Source organism: Falco rusticolus, chromosome 5 (genome assembly GCF_015220075.1).
Source record: "Falco rusticolus isolate bFalRus1 chromosome 5, bFalRus1.pri, whole genome shotgun sequence".
NCBI lineage: Eukaryota > Metazoa > Chordata > Aves > Falconiformes > Falconidae > Falco > Falco rusticolus.
In genome coordinates this window covers 78,989,930-79,012,537 of record NC_051191.1, presented here as the reverse complement: position 1 = coordinate 79,012,537, position 22,608 = coordinate 78,989,930, and the positions used below count along the sequence as shown (strand labels likewise).

General features: G+C 38.8%; 1 long non-coding RNA gene across 1 annotated transcript in view; it reads right to left on the bottom strand.

The window, feature by feature from the left end:
* The window catches only part of LOC119149431, an 82,245-nt gene that overhangs the window by 1,921 nt on the left and 57,716 nt on the right, over positions 1-22,608 (bottom strand). Inside the window, exon 5 of the long non-coding RNA XR_005104688.1 lies at positions 21,198-21,309. This is a non-coding gene — a long non-coding RNA (uncharacterized LOC119149431). The remainder of the gene's footprint in view (positions 1-21,197; positions 21,310-22,608) is intronic.

The window sequence follows — 22,608 nt, the reverse complement described above, 5'->3', positions numbered from 1 at the left end:
CTCCTTTAGTGACATAATACTTTGCTCTCTATTTAACTTGCTCTGAAATGTGCCAGTACATCTGTGTACCATTCTGAACAGCTGAAAGAATTTATTTTAAATTGTCACTCAGTTTATTAATAAAGAAGAAAAATGCGTGTGTATATTTTCCTTTAAAACAGAATATAGGTACTGTACAAAAATGTACGGGAAAATAATCTTTAGCCTCAGTCAGACATGGGGCCAATGGGAACCCACAGGCAGAAAAAAGTCCAGACACAAGATGGGATAGAAATGCTACAGATAAAGAAACTCTTCAGACTTGACCGCCTTAAAACTGTATAAAGAGTATGTGTTGATACAGTGCCATATTGAGATTTTATAGACATGGTTTTCAGACTATTCCATTATTACAGTAGGCTACAATCCTGCAGATGTTTAGACATTAAGAAATTTACTCAGTCATGTCAGTGTTTCATGACTGGGTCTTAAATTCCTTCTCCAGTGAGTTAATAAGAAAACCCTCACTCCTGGATTTATCACAGAAGAGCAGCAGTTGCCATATAGATTTGTGTTGAAACATGAGAATGTACAAGAAGAAACACCATATTAAACTTGTGTTTTCTGAAATGAACTATGCCTATGCTTCAAGGGCTTCAAGGACTTAAATATGGAATTCAAATTAAAGATGTGTTTAAGTGTTTAGCACCAAAAAAGGGTGCTAAAAGATAACCTCAAGGATTAATGGCTGACCGTGGACATCAATGTACCTGTTTTAGCTTAACCTGAATATGTATTTTTGAAGGCCAATGGGATAAGCTACTCTTTTACCATGGCAGGTTTTAATACAACAGGATTGTTATTTGAACTCTTGATTTTTAAATGTAATTCTTACACATAATGACAGTAGTGCAGTGCAAAATACCAAACATTGTATAACTGACACGTAATATCCACTAAAATGGAAACACCACAGTTCACTGCATAGCAATGCAAGTTGCTTACTTTATGGAAAGAAAGGACAAATTATTCTTCTAATTGATTAAAAAAACCCAAAACTTGACTGACTGGAACTCCATTATTGGGGTTTTTTTTGACCACTTGACAATATCATGCAAGTGTTCTGTTTTGAAGACTCACCACCAAGAGCAGTAGGTTTGAATCTACATTACCTCTTAGCTGACTTTCAGAAAGTGGAACTCCATTGCCCCACTTCTACATGAGTTACTTCCTCCATGCAGTGAAAGATTAGTGAGCTGTAATTTACAGTGGGCCTTAACTAGACTATTTTTCCAATTTTCACAATTTTTACAGGTTCTCTTCCCCTCCTCCTCCTCCCTGTACTGTTCAGACTGCTGACTAATCTTTCTTCAGGGTTTTAACATTTTTTTCCTCTGATATTCAAAGATCCCAGGTGTATGCCACCTGCTTCATGGGCTGAAAGTATTTGCTTTTATTAATTGGAAAATCTGAGATCTGAAACTAGCAGCCAAATTCCTACAAAGAATTAAAAGCACCTGCTCTGAGTGGATCTCTTTAGGGAAATGTTTCCTTTCAGAAACATACAATACTAACATAGCTCATAGAAATTAAATTTCAATAATCTAATATATCATACAAAACTTTCAGAGTCACTTCCTTGCTGACTGTCTTCCCACAGAAAGTCTTGCTCCAGCTAACTGCTATTAAGAATACTAAAAAAAATTCCTTAACTTGCCCAACTAATAACACTCATGTAGAAGAATCAAATGCTCATTTCTGTTTCACATGGACCAAAGCATTTGTTCACTGAAACATACTGTTAAAAAGCAACCTAACCACAACTGAAGTACAGGTCTATGCTGGCCATCACGGAGATATCACCTCTACCATCATGACCAGGCTAGAGTTATTCCTTTAAAATGGTTAATTAATACTTGCTATCTTGAAATAGGAATCCAATTTAATAAAAACTGGTTTGAATTCTAAATGGTCCTGGAACAATCCAGTGCCTCAGTGTTAGCTTGCTGGGCCTGATACTGCTTTTTACTTTATGGAACTTTATTGAACTTTCAAGAAAAGAAGTATCTCCTAAATAAATCTTGGAAAACTGTAACTCATTTCTGCTTAATCTCTTCCAAGATAATCTTGGTGGAAGTAAAAGAACATATGAGAAGCATAAAATAGCATTTGTGTTCAAATGCAGATACATGACTGACATTTCAGAGGTAAACCCTACTAAAACTCAATGGATAAGGCTTAAGTAGGAGCTCCATGAAGTGGCACCACTAATCCCATTTTAGGAAAGTGTTGCTTATGACTATTTTTTTAAATTATTTTGTATTTGCCAAAAGACATCCTAGGTGTGATAACCACAGCTATTTCCTATGCTCATAAGCTCCACAGCCTGACTGTGCAACTTCACTAAAACACTTCTATACAAAATGCAAATTTTTGTGACGTGATGCCACTTCAACCAACAACAGAAAATTGCTTCTCAGAGTCCTCAAAACACCTGCAAAGACTAAAAGAATGGGGTTTATGCTGAAGCAATATGGAAACAATCAAGGCAAATCAAAGCCATTATGTAAAGAAGCAGGTTACTAAAAATTATTAAGAGCAAGCTAGTTACTGATTGTATTTGAACAATCTTGTATTCACTGTCATTGCAGATGAATGCTCATACAATTAGCTCATTTGCAAACGGCTGGAATGTGTGGACTTAACCCCTGTCTTACCTGGTGTTTGACAAGATGCACTGTGCAGGCCTGTATGCTAAAATATGTTACTGTGAATCCAATCATACAAATTGCAGGGTTTAGCATAAGAATGCTCTGGCCTATGGCAACTATAGCCCAGGGTGATTTTCCACACAGTGTGACTAACATGAACACCCACAGCACTTCTGCCTATTTATTCCGTATATGTACCACTTGTACTTTTTTTCATAACTACAGTCTACTAATCACTGCTGGAAATAAGACAGTAGGTGGGACAGACCCCTGGCCTGGTCCAGAATGTTAATTCTATAAGTTCTTATGATTTTTAACTGAGGGGACTGTGTTTCTCAAGGTTTTGTTTCATACACGTGCATATTGATATTGCCACATACTTCTCAGGCTGTAATTCACAATCAGTAAATGCTGTGCCACAGTACGAGCAGGAAGAACATCACTGCAGATGGAGAAGTGCTGAAACTGAAGTATATCTAATTTTTAGTTCCCCAGCATTTCTCTGATTCACTGCAGCACATTTCACAGTAGAACTTCTGGCTACTGTTAGCCATCAATATCTAGTGCTTCATACTTTACTGACAATTCCCATGGAAAAAGCTTTGGAAACAAAAAAACCCCACAGACATTATCAACTGTGCATTGTGAAAACAATTACGAAAACTGTGAATGCAATAGCAGATGTGCCTCCTCACAGAAATTTCACTCCACTCATGATATAACAGGAGCCACACAACTACCAGAAGGTTGTGTCCCCTGGGACCGAACTGTGTGCAGCTAAGAGTGTGTTGCGGGCTTCTGGGTGAGAACCTCAGAACATCACCGCTTTACAGCATCTTTGGACCTGCCTGGGGGAACAATATACTTTCCTTGTGAGCTATGTGAAACAAACGTACTGCTATTTTAAGCAAAATATGGCAAGGACCTAGAAGAAGTACTGACACGGAGGATTCCCAATGAATTGGTCAGGCAAACCAAGGTAGGTAGCCTGAAAGTGCACTTTTGCTCCTGTGCTGAATCAGCAGTTGCACCTGATACTGCTTTTGATCCTTTTTATATCTTTAATGAACAAGATATGTAACTTTTGAGGTAAACCCATATTCTGGAATGTGCTGAACAAATATTTCACAAAAGGGGAAAAGTTTATCTTCAAGTAATTCTGCTGTCAAATGATTTATTAGAACTCAGAGCCAAAACAGGTAAAAGCCCTAAGGAAGTGCTGTATCTTTTGAATTATTCAATTCTAAGAGGACTTAAACTCTATATACAAACAGTAGAGCTGGTGTTTGGGAGGAAGGTGAGGAGCAGAGTTTTATAAAAAAGTATAAATGAAGATTTCCAGTCAAATAAAGATTTCCCATACATATGTCAATGCAGTTCTCTGCATCAATACCTGAAAAAGGAGCCAGCATTAAAGAAATGTATACTTAATGACTTTGCTAATGAGGTTACTTCTGTATCACAAAGTCTGGATTAGCCAGTGAATCTTACAAACTATCTAATTTGAAAAATAGCGTTTGGCAAAGTCCGCTGACATCTGCCACAACTTTATTTAGCCTTCTACATTCCCTGGAGGTACTGCATATGAGTTGTTCTGCAGTACCACACTATAGCAACTGCAGACAGAAGGGAATGTAGACAGACATGCAAAGTGTTTAAAATAGGAAACACAGGCTCTGTGCTGGGGGCTAGTATAACAGGTGTATATATATTGGGAGCTTATATTAATGAGGCTTCTGTTACACACGTACAAGGCTGCCGGTAGCCTTTTCAGAAGTAGATGGGTATTTTGGTTAAAGTCAGACAGAGTAACCTCGTAGTAACCTCTAGTCTGGCTCACAGCCACTAGAGAGGACTCTGAAGGACTGTCCCTTGGTGCTGCATTGATTAGATTTCTTCCCATAATACATCCAGTGTTTTTACTCAGTAAACTTTACTAACAATTGAATCAAGAATAAAGAGTGAGAAGGGAAATAAAAGCTGTTCTGCATGTGAAAATGGACCATAAAATTAACAAGGTTCTCAACATCAAGTAATTCTGTCTGCTCTATTGTGGCCAGAAGATCAGAGCCTGTAAAATACATAAGCAACCAAGGAGAAAAAAACAAACAAAAAAAATTTCCAGAATTTATATAACATCAAAGTCAAATATTTAAACACACAACACCTAAGAAATCTAAAAGCTTAACTTTCCCCACTAACATTTAAATATTTCCTTGCCTAGATATTGTACCTGCCTCATCTTTTGGATACTAGTTATGTTGGCAAACACACATTTTTCGCAATCTTTTACGATGCTGTGGAAATGTTAATATACAGGTTTCCTAATTTCCATGTCTTACTGTATCAAGAGTGCATAGAAAGCACATTTACAAAATCAAACAAAAAAGCCACACACTCTTAAATAAAATGCAGATGATAAACTGAGACATAACCAGTCTACAGTGGAGTAATTTTTCCTCTAAGAACATGAGCATCAATGTACTCTAATCTAGATCCTGTATAGTGAAAGTGCACTGTTGTCAGTTGGACTATATGGCTTTTCATATTTCAGTGAAGGCAGACTGAGCCTGTCCACTAAGAGACATTTTGAATGTATAATACTTTAATTACAACTGTAAACAAACTTTCACAGAAAATTTTCACGTGAATGAGAACTGAGAAATGCGAAGATTCACCACAAAAGTCTCTCAGACTTGCTGAATTCTTAATGACATTTAGGTCTTCAGTCTTTTGCAGCATGCTAATCTGCCTTATCCAAAGACAGCTGGTACTGTTGATACAAAAGGTTGGGCTGGTAGAAAATCAGGAATCTGCAGAGTTTGGTGATGGATTACCAATTGTTTGCTAGAATGATCCTTAGCTGCTAAAAAAAGAGGCCAAATCATAGTCATCGGAAAGACAACTGTATCACTGAACGTTCCAAATAAACAGCCCATTCATTTAAGAAAGGAACGCAACTTTCTATCAATAATGAATCATCTAAGCTCTAAATAACAATTATAAAACTCACCTACTTGGTAATTCATATAAGAAAAACTATGATCTTTCTAATATACACATAACCTATTATGAAGTGTTAAAGTAGAAAGGATGAATAAGGCTGTCATGACTTCAACTATCCACACTGCATGATAAATGATAAATTAAGTAAATTATTTTGCAGTATCTAGAATAAGATGGGAATATAATACATGGGATTTTTTTAATAAGGCATATGAGAATACACAAGTAATTAATTTGTATCTTCTCTAACAACACAAGTGCTCAGAATGGTCTGTTATCCAAAAATAATCAATATAGATAGGAAGACTAGATACCAGACTAGACCTTAAGTGTATCTACTCAAGCTACATGTTATCATACTGGGGCCTGATATAGTAGAAGCAAAAAAAGCTTCTTGCTACATGAAAACAGGTGTGTAATATCAAAGGGAAACAATGTTAATGACCTTTAAATACTGGCATTTGTTTGAAGTCTTCTCCCTGAGATCTTTTAAATGAATGACTTCAGTAAAGTAAGGTCAAGAAGCAATAATCAGACAAAAAATAGCCAAGTAAAAAGTCATCACCGCAAGAAGCCTAACACAGCTGATACTGAATGTTAGCAAGCCTTTTTGCTTCTAGAAACATGGCCACTGCAATTTTCACATTTTTGTGCAAAAACCTGATCTGATCATTTTTGACCCTTTGACACTAACTATGGGAGAGGAATGAAAGCTGGCCATTCACCTGGCACTAGCTTACATTCCCAGCCACTGCTGATCTGTGAAGTCCTTTTGAGTGTCCAAGCACTGTGCAAACTTACTTGCTTGCAAAAACTTGGGAGTCTACATTCAGAGGAGAAAGGTCTTATTTAAAAAAGAAAAGAATAGTTTTAAAATAAGCCTTAATATCTTCATGAAAGAAAATGAGATTTTTTTTATGGAGATGTGTTTTGGAGCTTAAACCAATTGTGTGGTAAATACATGATATATTTTGCACCACAAATATTCAAAGGCAACCTCAGTTTTTGAGTGTCATATCCTTCCTATAGCCAACATTTCCTTTTCAGAAAAGACTCAGGAATCAGACGCCTGATACACTCCACCATTATAGTCCGTCCTCTGGATTCAAACAAGCAACGCATGCAACTGTAGGGTGAATTCCAAAATATACACTATCAACATACCCTATGAAGAAGCCTATTAAGTCATTTACGCCATAGGCATTTAAGTATGATGAACTAAAAACATATGTACTTATAAATTTATCTGACGCATACATGTGCAAGAAGTAACAAAAGTATGAGTATCAACATCACTAAAAAGCAAGCTGCTTCTGCAAACCACAGAGAAAGGCCATTTCATACAGAAACAGACTGCAGAATTTTGCAGGGAATCTAGTTTTTTATCCTCTCTACTGCCCTAGCATTTAGGGAAACTCTAGGCCAGGGGTCCTCATACTACAGCCCGCAGGCTGGATACGAGCCCCCAGGGTCCTCAGTCCAGCCCCCGGTATTTACAGAACCCACCCCCACCCCCCACCCCCCGCCGGGGGTTGGGGGGGAAACCCAGCAGCCGCAGATGACTGCCTGCCACTTCATCCGCGCGCCGGCCCCCTGGTTAAAAAGTTTGAGGACCCCTGGGCTAGGCCTTACCCCATCTTTGAGCAGAACAGTCAACAGCCCTTTTTACAGTTACTGGAAAGTTGAAGACCTCAGCTGAGGGATCCCAGAAGAGAGCTTTTAATCTATTCAGTTGTAGGATGCATTATCAATACGTGTGCTCTGCTGGTGGAGTACTTCATGTCTGCTATTTTAGAACAGGAGTATTTTGGCCAGCATTGTCCTGTAAAGTTCATTATATGCTCCCATGTGCTCTGAGGATAAAAGAAAGGACAGTGCAAGTCCCACTTTCAATTTGTCAGCTCTGAATACAGTTTGTGACATTACACTAATAGGACAGAGGCAGATTACAGAAGGTAGGTGCAGGTAACTCACCACCAAGCACTTTCACTACCACACAGGGAAGTCTTCCTTTCCTCTTGGAGCATCTGTCTACAAGCCACAATCTTGTGGCTCACACACAGTAATCCCATGTACAAGAGTTCAAGTAAAAATAGATGGCAATAAAGTTCTGCCAAAAGAGGTGTCTGCTCTGGATCGTTCCACCAGCAAATGGTGTTTCCAAAAACTATGTGTGGAACACTGTGTGGCTGCTTTCCAGATGTCAGCAATGCAGACACATCTCAAGGAAGCAGCGGAACATGCTTGCTGCCTATTAAAATGAAACATGTAATGGGAAGGGACCTAGCGGACCAGTCAAACACAAAACATAAGCCCTTGTTATTGCTACTTTAAAAAAAAATCTTTGAGGTATTGCCTAAGGTACGGCTTATCAAAGCAGTAAACGTTTTAAAGAAATCTTGGGATATGTTTGTATTCTGCTTGCTGAGGCAGCTGTCCCTAGGAAGGATGTATTTCTAGGTAAAAATCACAAAAATATGCTATTACAGTTATGAATGCATAAGGCTAGGAAGTACTATCATCAGCTGCTTGGTAGTTCCAAGGTGGTTATTTTGAATTAATGGAAAAACAATTATTAATCCCCCAAGAAACCTAGATTTCAGACACTGAGTAAAAACTGCTCTTCTATAAGAGGAAAGCAAACCTTATTAACTCCTAGTTACACCTTTAGAGAATTGACTGGAAATCTCAATGTCTTATCTCGTAACCTACGATCTGAGTCCAGATCACCTGTGCCTTTGTCTCCAGTTTCACCTCAGCTAAGCTTCCTTTGCGTTCAAGTATCTTTTGCTACTTAAGTACCTATTTGTGGAGACTACTGTTCAACTGAAATTGCAAATCTCTTTCAGAACTTCCACCTTTATTTACTGATGGGCCAACAAGAATGTGTGAAATTAATTCATAATTCACATGAGATGACTTTGGACATTTTTAGTCTAATGTAATGGTCCTGCCAGTTTGACAACTGAAACATCACTCTTTCTTGCTGATTCTTTAATAAAAGCAAAGTCTTTGATCAATACTGGTTGAGGGTCAGTCTCAGAAAATGAGTGACTCAAGAAAAAGCTTACTCATGAGTAAATCCATGTGGAAGTGAAAATACAGGTAATATACTTATAGAGGTATGCTTTCACTGCAGTTGGTTATTCACTGGGATATGATGCTGATACTTTTATATTCACACTGTGTGACAAACCCTCCCAGTTAATATACTGTTAACATGACTTAGTCACATAGTTGTCATTTTTATCACTAAAAACAGTGATAGGTATATTTGCAGCACATTGGATGAACTTCAAAGTAATTTATAAGCACTAATAAGGAAGCATTAACACTTATTTTCGTAGGTGAAGAACACACGTACAAGACACTTATGTGCTTTTGTATGAATCACTGAGGCACAGGCAGAAACTGAACTCGAATTACCTACAACCTCTATTACTCCTATATGAACAACTACCTGAAAGAGCATGGTGGATGTAGGAAGCTGTCCTGAGAAGAACACAGAAAGAAGCAATTTTCAGTGTAATCCTCTTAAAAGAAAGTCTAGCATCTGTATACAATTCCCACCTCAAAAGCCAAACCCAAACCCCAACAAAACCCAAGAACAAAAAAGCACACGCTGTATTTCTAGTGAGAACTGTAGGCAGGTGGGGTAATTTCTCTGTCCCTCCTTGCTCAGTCCATGACAGCAATCCCTACCTGTCAATCAGTCTTGTTTGGAGGATTTACTCCCTGTTACGCGATTCCCCATTTTTCTTGCAGCTTTGAGATTTTACTGTACGTGTATGGGTGAGAAAGAAAGGAAGAATGACTCTACAGAAGGAGTTTCAGATGCTTTATTTTTACTGCCATACACACCGTTTTCTGAGGTGTTTGGCACTAAGGGTGCAATGTATTAAAATGATTGATTGATTGCATTTTAAAAATAGAAATACTGTTCTGATACTGGGATTAACTATTATCATTAAGATATGGCAGAATTTTAAACAGCTTTGAAGCTGTACCCTACTGTGAATGTAAAGCGCCCTTCCCCATCCCCCCCTTGCCCACAATACACACACACAACAGTTTTTCGTACAGGAACCAAGTAAATGCCACTAACTTCACTCCTCACACAGTAAGTACTCTATCCATAGGACTACAGTAACAACTCCATTGTGTCCTTTTAATTCCCGTCGTGCATTTTCAGTTTGCTTTCAGCAAACTTGTAGCCTCCCCCTCTTTTTTTTCTGAACAACATAATGTGCTGCTCTATGGGAGAAGCTTAATCACTGCTAGTTTGAAGGTTCTTCTTTTTAAATATCCTATATATTCTAGATCAAATCTTGGTTTATCAAAGGGGCTGCAAAATAATATTCGGAATAACTGGTGTAATTTGGTGGCCCAGTACAGTATAAGCAGGTTCTGATTCAGAGCTGGGTGAGTGACTGCAGCTACAGGGAGACCCTGCCAGCAGCACGTTCGTGCCAATAGAAAAGAACAGTTGATGGCATCTACCCAAGGTCAGCTCCTCAAATTCGGGAGCTGGTTTTCTTCCAGACACTGTAAAGTCGCTTGTTTAAATGCAGCCAGTCGGCAACAATTAAGCGTCTAAATAAAACATGCAGATTTTGTACTCCTTTTGAAATCTCCTCCATGCCACGCTGTTTATTTTCTATTTCTCACAGTCTTCATTATCCAACAATCAGGCTACAAAATGGCGGTCAGAGCGAGGCAGACATTTTGTAACTGTCTCATTAAAAGCCTAACAGAACAATGAAAATGCACTGAATGAAAAGAAGCAATCTGAGGAGCCAAAAGGAGCATGTAGCACTACGACGACCAAGCTTTTAAGCAAACGCTTTATCTTATTTTGTAGCAAAGTTAAAACAAAGCCGCACTGAGAAGCAACCTGACAGTATTTTAACCTTGTGCAGGCAAAATACAGTCTAGGGCAGCCCTTTTCAAAGACTTTCACTTCAGCAAGTACAGCTCGTCACCTATCTGAGCAAAGAGTCTTCTGTGCCCCTGTCTACTGTGTGCCATATGGACTCAAGACCACCCATTGACAGTGACTCAGTCACTATAATCTTAACCACATTCTTCCCTTGAAAGTCCAGACACTAATGTTTTCTATTACAGCTCCAGGAACTTTACAGTCTTCAGCACAGCTTTTAAAGCACTTGCAAGAAAATCACCAGACGAACATTTAAAGAATGGAGCCTACATCCATCTCTGCAGATAACTTTTCATTCAAATTTAACTCTCTAATGTGTAATAAGCTAGGGACAGCAAAAGCAGAACAAAGTAATACCATAGCTGATAAAAGCAAAAAGCCCCAAGAATGAATAAGCATGTTCCTTTTTTTCTAATTGTGTGCCCACCCAGGCTGCTCGTAGAAGTATTAGCAACTGACATATCCTAAGAAGCAAATATGCAAATCTTTAGGAAAAACTGCAAAACACATGCAGGTCATTAAAGATTTAGATACCTGCCAAATTTCAGGTTTTGGAGATTCAGACATTTTTATACTGTTCCCTGAGGAAACAACAACAACAAAACAAACAACAAAAACCCCACAAAAAAACCCCAAAACCAAAACAAAACCTACAATTACTTTTACACAAAAACCCTATGGTTTTGTCACACTCCTATAAATAAGAAATGGCTGAACAGATTTTGCTTACATTTTTAAATGATACTAAATGAGCAAAGCAGACAGGCTAATGTTATATTTTAAAAGAGAGGGATATAGGTTTGAAAAAAACCACCCTGTAATTTTATAATGAAAAAAGTAATCATTGTTGATTTTAACCCAGCTATCATTTTGAGGGACTTGCAATACAGAACTTAAACCAACAAAACAGGTAAGGAATATTACATAGGCATGCTGAAAACACAGGTATTTTACAACTGCACTGACATTAGAAGAGACTAAAGCAATGCATCTCTCTTCCCTCTTTTCTTAGGAAGGCTTGCACTCTGTGATGCTGCTACTTGATATTCAATGAACCATGTCATGAAAAAGGCAACTCAATGGGAAGAAATAGCTGGCCCCCAACAGCCAAAGTCAGGTAACTCTTCCCAGAGTACAGGTGGTACAGTGAACCAGCTACACGCAAAAACAGCTTGCAGAAGCTTATTTTGAAACTTTTGTCTCTTGGTAGTAAATGGAAGAAAGCTGGCGTGCGTGACTGCCTTGAAAGAAAACTACTTGGAGGCCCCAAAGAGAGCAGGGTAAAATGTTCTCAGAAAAGGGAAGAATTTACCCTGCTGTTTATATACAACTGACACATTTGCCAGTAACACTGTATCTCTCTGTGATTTTACATGTGAGAAATGTCTAAGCTACACACTGACCCTTCCCTTACAAGCCCCTAAGAGAGACTGCAAGCAAAAGAAAGGTGGTTTGTTTGGGCCACCTAGACCTGTAGTATATATAAAAGGACAGGAGGAGAATTATTACCACAGCTTGTACCCTCAGCAGAGACAGAGCTGCCCGGGGCAGGCACATGTGCAATGCTGTTAACATATGGTGGAGGTTCGAATCCAGACTGTACTACAGCAAGCCCTGAAAGAGCCACGTCTGAAGAGTCCAGCTGCTAACCAACTCCCTCCAGCACTCACATGAAGGCTGTCTCCTACAATACAATATAGCCTTGTGTTTTATGGGAGATGTTATTTCTCCGAGACACATTTTGCAGCGTCCCGTATCTTTGCGGTGGGGCTAGCAATCTGCCACACTGCTGTGACAACAGGTGGGGCAGCTCTTTCAAAACTTGAACAAACCTGCCAAAATCCAGATGACTGCCAAGCTTACTACACAGATGCTATGTTCAAAGGTTACAACACATCTCTAAAGCCACTGATTTAAAAGCATCGTTCATTACAGTTGCCCTTTGCTTTTGTTACAAACCCCCCAAATCATGGAAAGAATTCTGACTTTTGTTAGAAACATGAAGAGAGGCCAAAGTTGATGAAGAGGTTCCCTAAGGGTTGTGATCCTTGAGTTAAGCTAACTCCAATCTGAGCTGGGAGAAAAAAGCTCTGAGCTGACACAGGGTTTCACACTGAAAGTGTGGAAAACTGGTGGTTTGACAAGATTTCCTTGCAAAGCCAGGTGAAGTTCGGTGGTTTCTGTGATATTTCACAAAGAGTCACTGGGTGTCTTTGAACTTCAAACTTACAGCAGAATCCAGCAGCTGCAAACTTAAACATAGCAAAACAAAGATTAAGAAAAAAATGTCTGTGTGAGCTCCTGGGAGGAATATACTGAGTTTCACCTGATGACATTTGAAAAAGCAAAAGTCTACACACTCTGTTAACTTCAATTTCAATAAAAACACCACGGAGGTACAGTAGAGGCACAGTTGCATTACACTTTTGACTTACCTAAGTGAGGTACTGCTGGGTGGACTGCAGATTCCCTCTTAACCTGGCTGCCCACTGCTGTTCTTACAACTACTCACACTGATTTCTACCAGTTACATGGTGCCATCCCCACAGGCTGCATCACAGCCCCTTTTCTAAAATCACCAAAGATACCAAGGCTTACTTTCAATGATCAGGAGGGAATGAAAGAGAAGTTGGTTCTAGCCCTTAATTTGGAGAACTGGAATTAAGAAGACCAAACAACCACATGGGTTTAAGGTTTGAAGCAGTATTTTTCTTCAAATAGCACTTTTCATGTCATCTCCTCTGCAACTGCAAGCTTTAAAGGCTGATGAAACAAATGGCTTGGATTCAATTCCTTGAGGGGTATTATATTAGTTCACAACAGTGTGAATCCCTGTGCTATTTGGTGTCTGTTAGCTAGCTGATGCAGAATATTTTAAGCATCCTCAGTCTTCTGGTCACAATAAAGAGCAGCTTGTAAGCAAGAGAGGGAAACCAATGTGGAATAATACCATTTGCATGGGCAGCAGTGGTCTACAGGCATATAACTGATCAGCTTTGGTTTGCTGTATGTTAGAATAGGAATAATTGTATCATGTAGGGAATACATAGTATTTTATATATTGGAAGGGCTTTTCTTAATAGCACTGAAAACAGAATCTAGCAGCGCATACAGTTGTAATGGAAAAAGTAAAAATTAATGCAGGCATGCAGGTAACAAAAGAAGAGTAAAGGACTGCAAGCAGAAAAAAGAGAAAGATAAAATAGGAAAGGAAAAGCAAGATGATGACAGACAAGAGTAATGATTAAAAAACAACTGACAAAAATTTAGTTTAGAAATCATACTGGAAATCAGGTAACAGATAAAAAGACTAAGCATGTTAATTATGGCACATTTCTTTGATGTGCTTTTTTCTTAAGTGAAGTAAACTTTCTGAGCAGTAAAAAATATTACTGTTGTTTAATTTTGATTCTAATGTTAAATCACTAGAGAAAGAGGAAAAAAATCTTAAATTTTGCAAGCACAGTTTTGTTCTTTGTGGTTCCATGTCTTTGGTGAGCTATTCCTTAACCACTTGTAAATGCTGGAAATTACATATGCTGATCCTAGAATAATAACCCGTGCCCTCCCCAAGTCTCCTTTAACACAGGAAATTATCCTTTAACACAGTAAAGCTGTAAGAAAATTAACCATTTGTATTAAATGGTTAATCAGATCACCTCAGGGTCACTGCAGCATTCTCCCTAATGTTGTAGTTTCAGTCTATCTGGGTGAAGTATTGGAAAAGAAAAGCAGGAAAATATTTTGCAGAGAATCACAAAGTATCACATCTGGCTTTTTATCGTATAGTTCTGTGTCTGTTTTTACAAACCTATTTCCTAATGGAGGAGTGAATAGTTACACAGACAAGAGAGCGTCAAATTGATACAGCTGTGAGCATGCAAGTGCTGTGGTTTTGGATTGTGAACCTCAATAATACTTAAGTTGTAAAAATCATCTGGAATAAAATGAGCTAGAGCAACAACAAACCCCAGAGTGCTTTCTTGTTAGGTTAAAAAGTACTGGATTTACCATTATGACCTAATGTATCTCTTTATATACATTCCGCTTCTCTTCATCATTTATGTAAGACCAGTTGCCGTGACAACTAAAAGAATTGTTTTAATAAAGCAATGTCCCCCTATATTTTAAGTACCGCAGGTTCCTGAGACAAAGAAATCCACCCCACAACTCCAAAGACACAAATCAATACAACACAAAAAGAAGCCAACGAAAGGAAAGGAGAACCCTGCACACAGAATGAATTTTGCATGGAAGCGGTATTTCTGGTCCACAACTCCAAGTACACGTTTACTGCTTATTATAAGCTTTATTACTGATACCTCCTACATCTGTTACTTCCACCTGTGTCCCCACGGCAAACTGATCAAAACCTCTGCCTCTTAATTGGATTCCAGTAAAGTAAGCATAACACAACGAACAATGCAAGTATTGCAAGGATACAGTCTTAAATGCTAAGAGCGCTGTACCTACTGAGACCAAGGCATCAGTTAAAATCTGATGTGAGGTAGTGATGAAAGGCTGACGAATTGCCAAGGGAGAGCAGATCCTGTACATCCAAGCAAACAATCTTCAAACAAGACTACACAGATGGCTCAAAGGAGGTATGTCTTTGCAGGATCAGGTCCTTGTAGCGTAAGTAGCAATCCTAAGGTTTACTCTTAATTACAGAGATATGGAAGTGTATTGGTCAGTACAAATAAGCGGGGCCTGGTGGGAAATGCTGGGAAGAAGAATGTGAACATCTTGGTTCACTGGAGTGAAATGCTAGCTCTAGCTCTCTAAATTCCCCCTGCATGTTGGCATTCTTCAGATAGGCACTTCTGTGTGCTTTGTGCTGGCTTGGATTGATTTCTACCTATTCCACAAAGTTATCCAGACCACTAACAGTTAACAGAAAATGTACAAAAGAGAACAATCACACATTGTCAAGGGAGATGAAATTAAATATCCCAACAGACATTCCTGTTCATATGACATTCTGGCCAACAGGCTTCCTCAGATACTACAGTGATAACAATAAAATTAGTCTCATTATTAATGCTAATTCAGTGGGAATTTAATGGAATAAATAGTTCAAATTAGCAATTTCTTTTAGGAATTCTGGGCTGGCAACAGTAGCATCTGTCTCTCTGTAAAAGCAACAACAGACAGCTTAAACTTTAGGTTTGACACCTCTGCAACATTAAGCATTACATTACTAACCCAGACCTAGGTAATCACTCTCCTGCCAACCTTAATGAGTTTTCAGCCAGCTAAGTGAGCTTCAAACTAATGAGCACAGGTAGTATTAGCAGCATCATGGTGTTCGCAAGGGACTGGTATATCTGCCTTAGAAGCTTATCTCTTGTACTGACACATCCAGACAGTGCCTGGGACCCAGACTAGCCAGCCAGAAGCTGGTTTGGGTACATTCTGCTAAAATGCGGTTCTGGCAAGGGCTTCAACCTAGTTCTTACTTGTGTGACAGTGAATACACTGAAAAACAGCGCTTGGACTACCAGGATGATTTGATTAGTGGCACAGCATGACTGGATTTGCAGCTGATGCACTGTGTTAACTCAAGTTTGAAGTCTCTTGCCACTTCTCTATTGCATTACCAATTTAAACATCAGTAGCACTTGTTCTTCAAAACAGGCTCCCGAAGGATCAGCTGACTCAAGTGAAAAGCACCACTCCACAAAACTAGAGGATTTTGTGAGTGAATGAAGTTAACGTCCCAGTAACACTTGAATTGGGTCTGTAGTTAACACACTCAGAGTTATATACAGCTTTTATGCTCTTCCCCCCACCCACCCCCCCAAATTACTTATTTACTGAAATACTTTTAGAACTGTGTAGTTAATGCCATGTTTCTGATTTTACACAGGAGGCTCCTTTTTAAAGGTATTTTGAAGAATAAATACTTCACGAACTATTCCATGTAAATTTTTTACTTTTAAAAGCTTCCATCTACCACATTACATATTTCTGGGTGGGAATCACAGATTATCTAGTTTAGAATTGTTGTTTACATGAGTTTTACATTCAAAGTTTCCATCTTCTATTTTTTCGCAACTGTGAGAGAGTTAATCTCACATCTTAATGGTAGTTTGCCCTTAATAAGAAAGCATTAAAGCAAGCCAACAATAATAAGCTAAATGAAGGCCATTCTTTTGCCTTTTGTCAATATTTTCATAGTGACAAACAGATCAAACACAGATATTTTTAAGGCTTTTATTTTTTCCCTCTTTTTAAATCATAAACCCTTTGGTATATTTAATTTCAAAATGAGTTCCCTGTGGATTAGGCTAACACGACCAATTAATGAAACCTTCCCAAATTCTGCTGCATCTTAGGTGGAAAAGTACACAGAATGTTCTTCTGCTGTCTCTCCCTGCTCATTTTCTAGCTGTTCCTCTTTCTCCTACACCTAAACGCCAAACCATCCATGTTAATCAAAAAAGTTTCATAGCCCTATTCCGAGACTTCAAAACACTAACACATTTTTCTAAATGAATGAAGGATTTTAGACTATATTCAGAGGAAAATACTCAAGTACCCAAATATTTGCTACACCACACAGATATAGTTGGCATATTCATGTGGGAAGTCCCCCCTGCAACATGAACTCAGCCCTTGAAAAGCAGAGGGAATACCTGCATTTTGTGACAGTCTGTGCAGGTACTACTTGGTGTCTGGTTGTAGAAGAAGGGTTTAAAATTTTTGAAGACTCAATGGACTGTTATTCTCAAATCTGTACCAGTTTTACAACTTCCTAAGCAAGGTCACAAGACACTTCTGCCTGTTGAGAAGTTTTTGTAGGACCTAACTAACTTTTGCGTACAAGGGCATTGGCCAGACTCTGAAAATACTCCTCCTTCTGCAATATTTGCTTGTCAGAGGGGATTTAATTTGCAGACTTGAATGTCCTTTCTCCTGTCCTTCGGTCCCTATGGTTATATATGACCAAGGTCTCCTCAATGAAATGTAAGTACAGCTGTGAACAACTGCTTTAACATATGGACACAAGCCTTCCATTAATGTAGTAAGTTGGGGCTTGGTTCCCCACCCCCATTAAATCTGTTTGATGGTTCCTTTTCCTGGAAAAACTTTCATACAAACTGCAGACTCTGGTCCACCTGCAGATGGACATGAAAGCAGCAGTGGCAGTCACGGCAATGAGACAGCCTATGGATGGGGACATACCATGGCTTCAATGCAGAGGGGAGGTCCAGGCTGGACCGCCCTCCTCCTTCACGCAGCTGAATCAGAGAACAGAGCCTTAATACTAGAAGCAAAAGTGAGAGAAAAAGCTTTCTCTTCCATAAATCACTAACTCTTCCAGCTGGCCACAGGCAGCTGTCATGTCTACCAGCACAAAAAGAGCCCATCAGGAAAATGCCATGAAAACAGCCTGGGATCACCATTTCCTTAGGTGTTCAGTGCCCTGCCTGGCCCTTGTCCACAGTGAAAGTGTCCCCTCTAAAAATTTTGCAAGACTGTAAAAGCATTGACAAATTACTTACAAATGGCATCCTAAGTTTTAACAAATTTCCTTTGAGAAAGAGGCAGGCATGCAGCGTGAACACAAAATAATGAATGCTAACTCTCAGAGAAACAAAAGTCCCAGTTGCAGCTCCAAAAGATTATGAATTTCAGCTTTAGCACGGACGCAGTTTGGGTTACTGACCATGTATTTGAAACAACTGAAATGTTGGTTTTTTCTGTGTTTATTTTGCAGCTGGCTATTTTTAAGGTCACAGTCCCTGCTAAGGGAGGAAACCATGTCTCTAGGGTATTGGGAGTTAAACAGAGGAAAGAAAAAGGCACAGAGAAAGTAGCAGCCTTACAGAGAGAACTCAAATGTTTTGTTTCCTTCCTTGTTCAGTCTGTAGTCAAAAAAGAACTTTACAGTAAACATTAGCTCTTTTTTTTTAAAAAAAGCAACAAATATAATTCTGAATTTCACAGGAATTCTTTTTTAACTTTTTCCCTCCTGGAATCCCTTCTGATAAACCGCAATACAAAAGGACCTTACCACTTGTCAATCAGCTTTTACAGCTTGAGAGGTTAGGCTTACCACCCTCCTGTCTGCAGTGACTTATGGCACCTACATCAAACCAAGTATTTTGTGCAGGCAGCGTTCTGACTTGGAGATATGAATAAGGAGGTGCGGGGAAGGCAGCAAATGTTTCGAGAGGCTCGGAAAAGCAATCAGGACAGGAATCAGCTACTGCAGAGGGCACACACCGTGCTGAGGCCACGGACTTCTGTGCCAGGAACCAGAGGAAAGTAGCACTGAAGGAATCGTGTGGGAAAGGACAGAAGGAAGTGAGCAGAGAGGCTGCGAAGGCAGCCAAGGCAATTCCACCACAGGGAAGTGCAGAACCTACTGCTATCAGCCAGCAGTCTGCTCTGTCCCTTCTTGAGGAGGTCACACAAGATGTCACCACAGCAAAGCTATACTCTGTGTCTGACAAAATTAATTCACTCTGGAGTCTTAGGTGTAACATAATGCAAAGAAGGATCCAAGTCAGCAGCTATACAAAAAGAGGCTTCTTTCATAACTTAATTGCTCATTTGCAAAATACCAATGTTATTTATTTAAGCAACTATGACCTTTTTTGATGCACTGCTAATGTAAATGCCTATGTGGGTGTCAGAAGAACATCATGATAATAAAATACTAATAACTTAGATCAGGAGCTGCCCAATTTACTTTGCTGGGATAGCATTCCTATAGAAATAGAGCTGTACTGTACCTCACTGAGGCAGGGGTTACAGCTGTTTCCAATTCTGTCCCAGGCTCTGCATTTGCAGAAGAGAAATGCATTTGGATGCATTTTTCACATATCTTTTTCTCATGTACGTACCATAAGAAATACATCAAGATTTCTGGAATCCCTCCTTCAGCTAGCCTCTGCTCTTCTTGTCATATCCCAGATTATAGTAGATGTCAGGTATGTTCCTCCAACTCTACTGCCAAGAAGCATTATTTTTAGGTGCAGAAGATGCCTTCCATGGCTTTAATTAAACAGATAAAGCATGTACAGGCAGGGAACAGCATATGCGCACCAGCCCAGAGGACACGTAATGTCAACTAGAACTGGTTAGGGAACAGTGTGATTAGAACATCAAGAAGGCTAGGAAGTGAAGGAAGACACTCCCATGCCTTAAGAGTGGTACAACACTAGGCATCATCTGTTCCTTTACTTGCAAAGATGTCAGCAATAAGATAAAATTATTAAGGGAAAGTCTCTAGCCTCTACATATTACTTAGGCCCAACTGGGATAACGAACACCAAGGAAGTGCAGTAGTTACTGAAACAGCTGATTATAAGAAACTCTGGGGAAAAAAGGCAGGGGATGGGGGCAAGCAGATAAGAGAGTTCTAAAGAGTGGAAAAATAAGGAAGCATTTATCCAAATTATTCTATTCTTTTGCCTCAAAAAGGGCACACTGTCTCAGGCCCAGGCATTACAGTAAGCAACTATCATTTTTTTCAGCTAGGATTCTCAAATTTGGGACATTAATAAAAATAGGACAGGAGCCCATGACAATACAAAATAATTTTCTCTTCAGAAATTTTCTTGTAGCTGTATATGCAATTTACCTTTAGGTGATACCAATGTGTTCATACACATCCTGACCTGAATACGGGTACATACCTGTACCCTACTTTGCAGTGACAGAAAAGAACTACACAGCTTTTTCTTTTAATCACCTGCATAGATATTCTATAATATACATTAATGTAGGTATGTGAAAATACAGACCAGAACTGACTGCTGCTGGTGTGAGGGGAAATTGTGACCTCTCAATCCCATTTAAACACATTAGAAGGCTTTAATAAAGTCAAGCAATATTGTTAGCTATATTAGCACGACTAAACAGTCCTTGAGGTATAAAAGAACTGTGCATGCTAGAATGAGTACCAGTAAATTGAAGAACTAATAGTATTATAGCCATATGGTTACCACATTAAAAACCTAGCTTTTAAGAGTTCAAGAGGGAGATTAAAAGCCTGCAAAGCATATTTAGATAGTGAATACACAAGAATTAGGTATGTGTTTCGGGACTTGTTTTATTTAAATTCTGCTGTAATCAATACACATTTTAGAAGGCAGTGATAAACTCCTCAAGCAGATTATGTTATTCCATGGAGTTTGAGTATGAGAATATTCCTTCTGACATGCTGAGGGAACGTAGCCTTACCAAGAAAGATGTTCTAACAGAAACATGTGAATAATTAACATTCTGAAAGAATGTGGAAGCTGCACAAATAGGAAGAGCACTGTGTTACACTTGACCAAAAACAGAACGCAATGCTGAGGGACTGCAAAGTTTTCCAGAAGTTTAGACTGTGGCAGGATGTTCTAACTAAGCATACTTTGCAGGAAGGTATTTGTTTTGATTTGCTAGCCTTCTGAAAGAATAAACATTTTTCAAAATTTGAACAGCCTACTGTGTTTTTAGCAATATTTCTTGAAAGCATACTTTTAACTACAAAGGAGCAGGAAAAAAATATGTTCAAGTGAAAGATCATCTTCTCAACTTCTTAATGCACATTAATGACTTACCAAAATACTTCTTTTTTGAGTCACACTACTTCTAAGTCTCCCTTCTTGCTCTGACATCATATCTGGAACAGACAACGGTAAGCAGACTCTGGTTTGCATGTTATCAGTGAACCTGAAATAAAGAAAATAATTTTTTTCAGAATTACTTTCGTTCTCCATGCCTCAAGGAATACAAGCACTGTCAGACTTGAGTACTGACATCTGAAAATCCCACTGAGCTGTCAAAGACAATATCCCCAACTCATCAGAAGCCAGTACCAAATGATTCCGCACAAGATGGATCTAAGTGAAGGCAATTTTAAAATGAGGTCTCATCTACAAAAGCTTCTTACCCCTAACACTTATCATTCAACTGATGTCCAAGAGTAAGTCTGAAGCTCACTTAATTTCTTGTTAGGTCTGTTTTCAGTGGCATGCTGTTGAAAATATGAGCATTGCTTAAACAAACTGGAAAATTTTCTGAGCCTCAGATTTTCACTGCAACCATTTCAAAAACTCTCCCTTATGAAAGAAGGCCACATTTGTATTTATGAACAGCATGGCTCATGCACTTGCATACTGACTGGAATACTTTAATAAAAGCTAAAAGCTTTAGTTTTTTGTAGCTAAATCTCATGAGCATGCAATGCAACAACCCAAAGTATCAATCTAATTAAGCTCCACAGCCTTGATTTTATGCATTAATAATCTGATCACTATTTTTATAAAAATCAATAAAGAGTCTATAGGAGTTGACAATGGAATACTGGATCTCCATCACTGCATGGCAACGCCTGACTGTATAAAAAGAATACAGTATTTTGATGATCTCTGCAACAGTTATGTAACTTATACCTTCTGGTTTTCATCACTAACTGTTTTCTCAGTTGCCATAAGATCCAGCAAAAGTATGTGAAGCAAAGAAATCCTGTTGCATTGAATGTGAGAAACTAACTGGTAGAAAAAAAACCTCCTACCATTTACACTGTGCTTTGTTACCCAGGAACAATCCCAAATTGCCCCTCAGGACTGTTCTGGTTGTACCAAAGCTATTCAGTGCATTTAACATTACCTCACCAAGCTGCAAAACCAATCATGGAGATAATAATGTCTGCTATGTTTGTAATTACTTCAAGCATCCTGGAACCAAAAGCAAAAATACATCATGTTCCTCTGTTAGAAACTTGTTGAGAAGGTAGTTTTAGCCTCAAGAAACTAGGATCCCTCTTGTTATGTAGGAGTCAGTACAATTATGGACTTTTCTGTCATCCTCAGGTCTGTAAACCTGCTAAGAAAAAAACATCCAGAAACCTTGCTTTAAGGAAGACCTGGTGCCAAAATTCTAACCATCTTCTGTACAGATTAAGTTACATTCAGGACACAATACCTTCCCTTTTCAGTGGCTGACTCTCACTTCAGAGTCATTATGCAG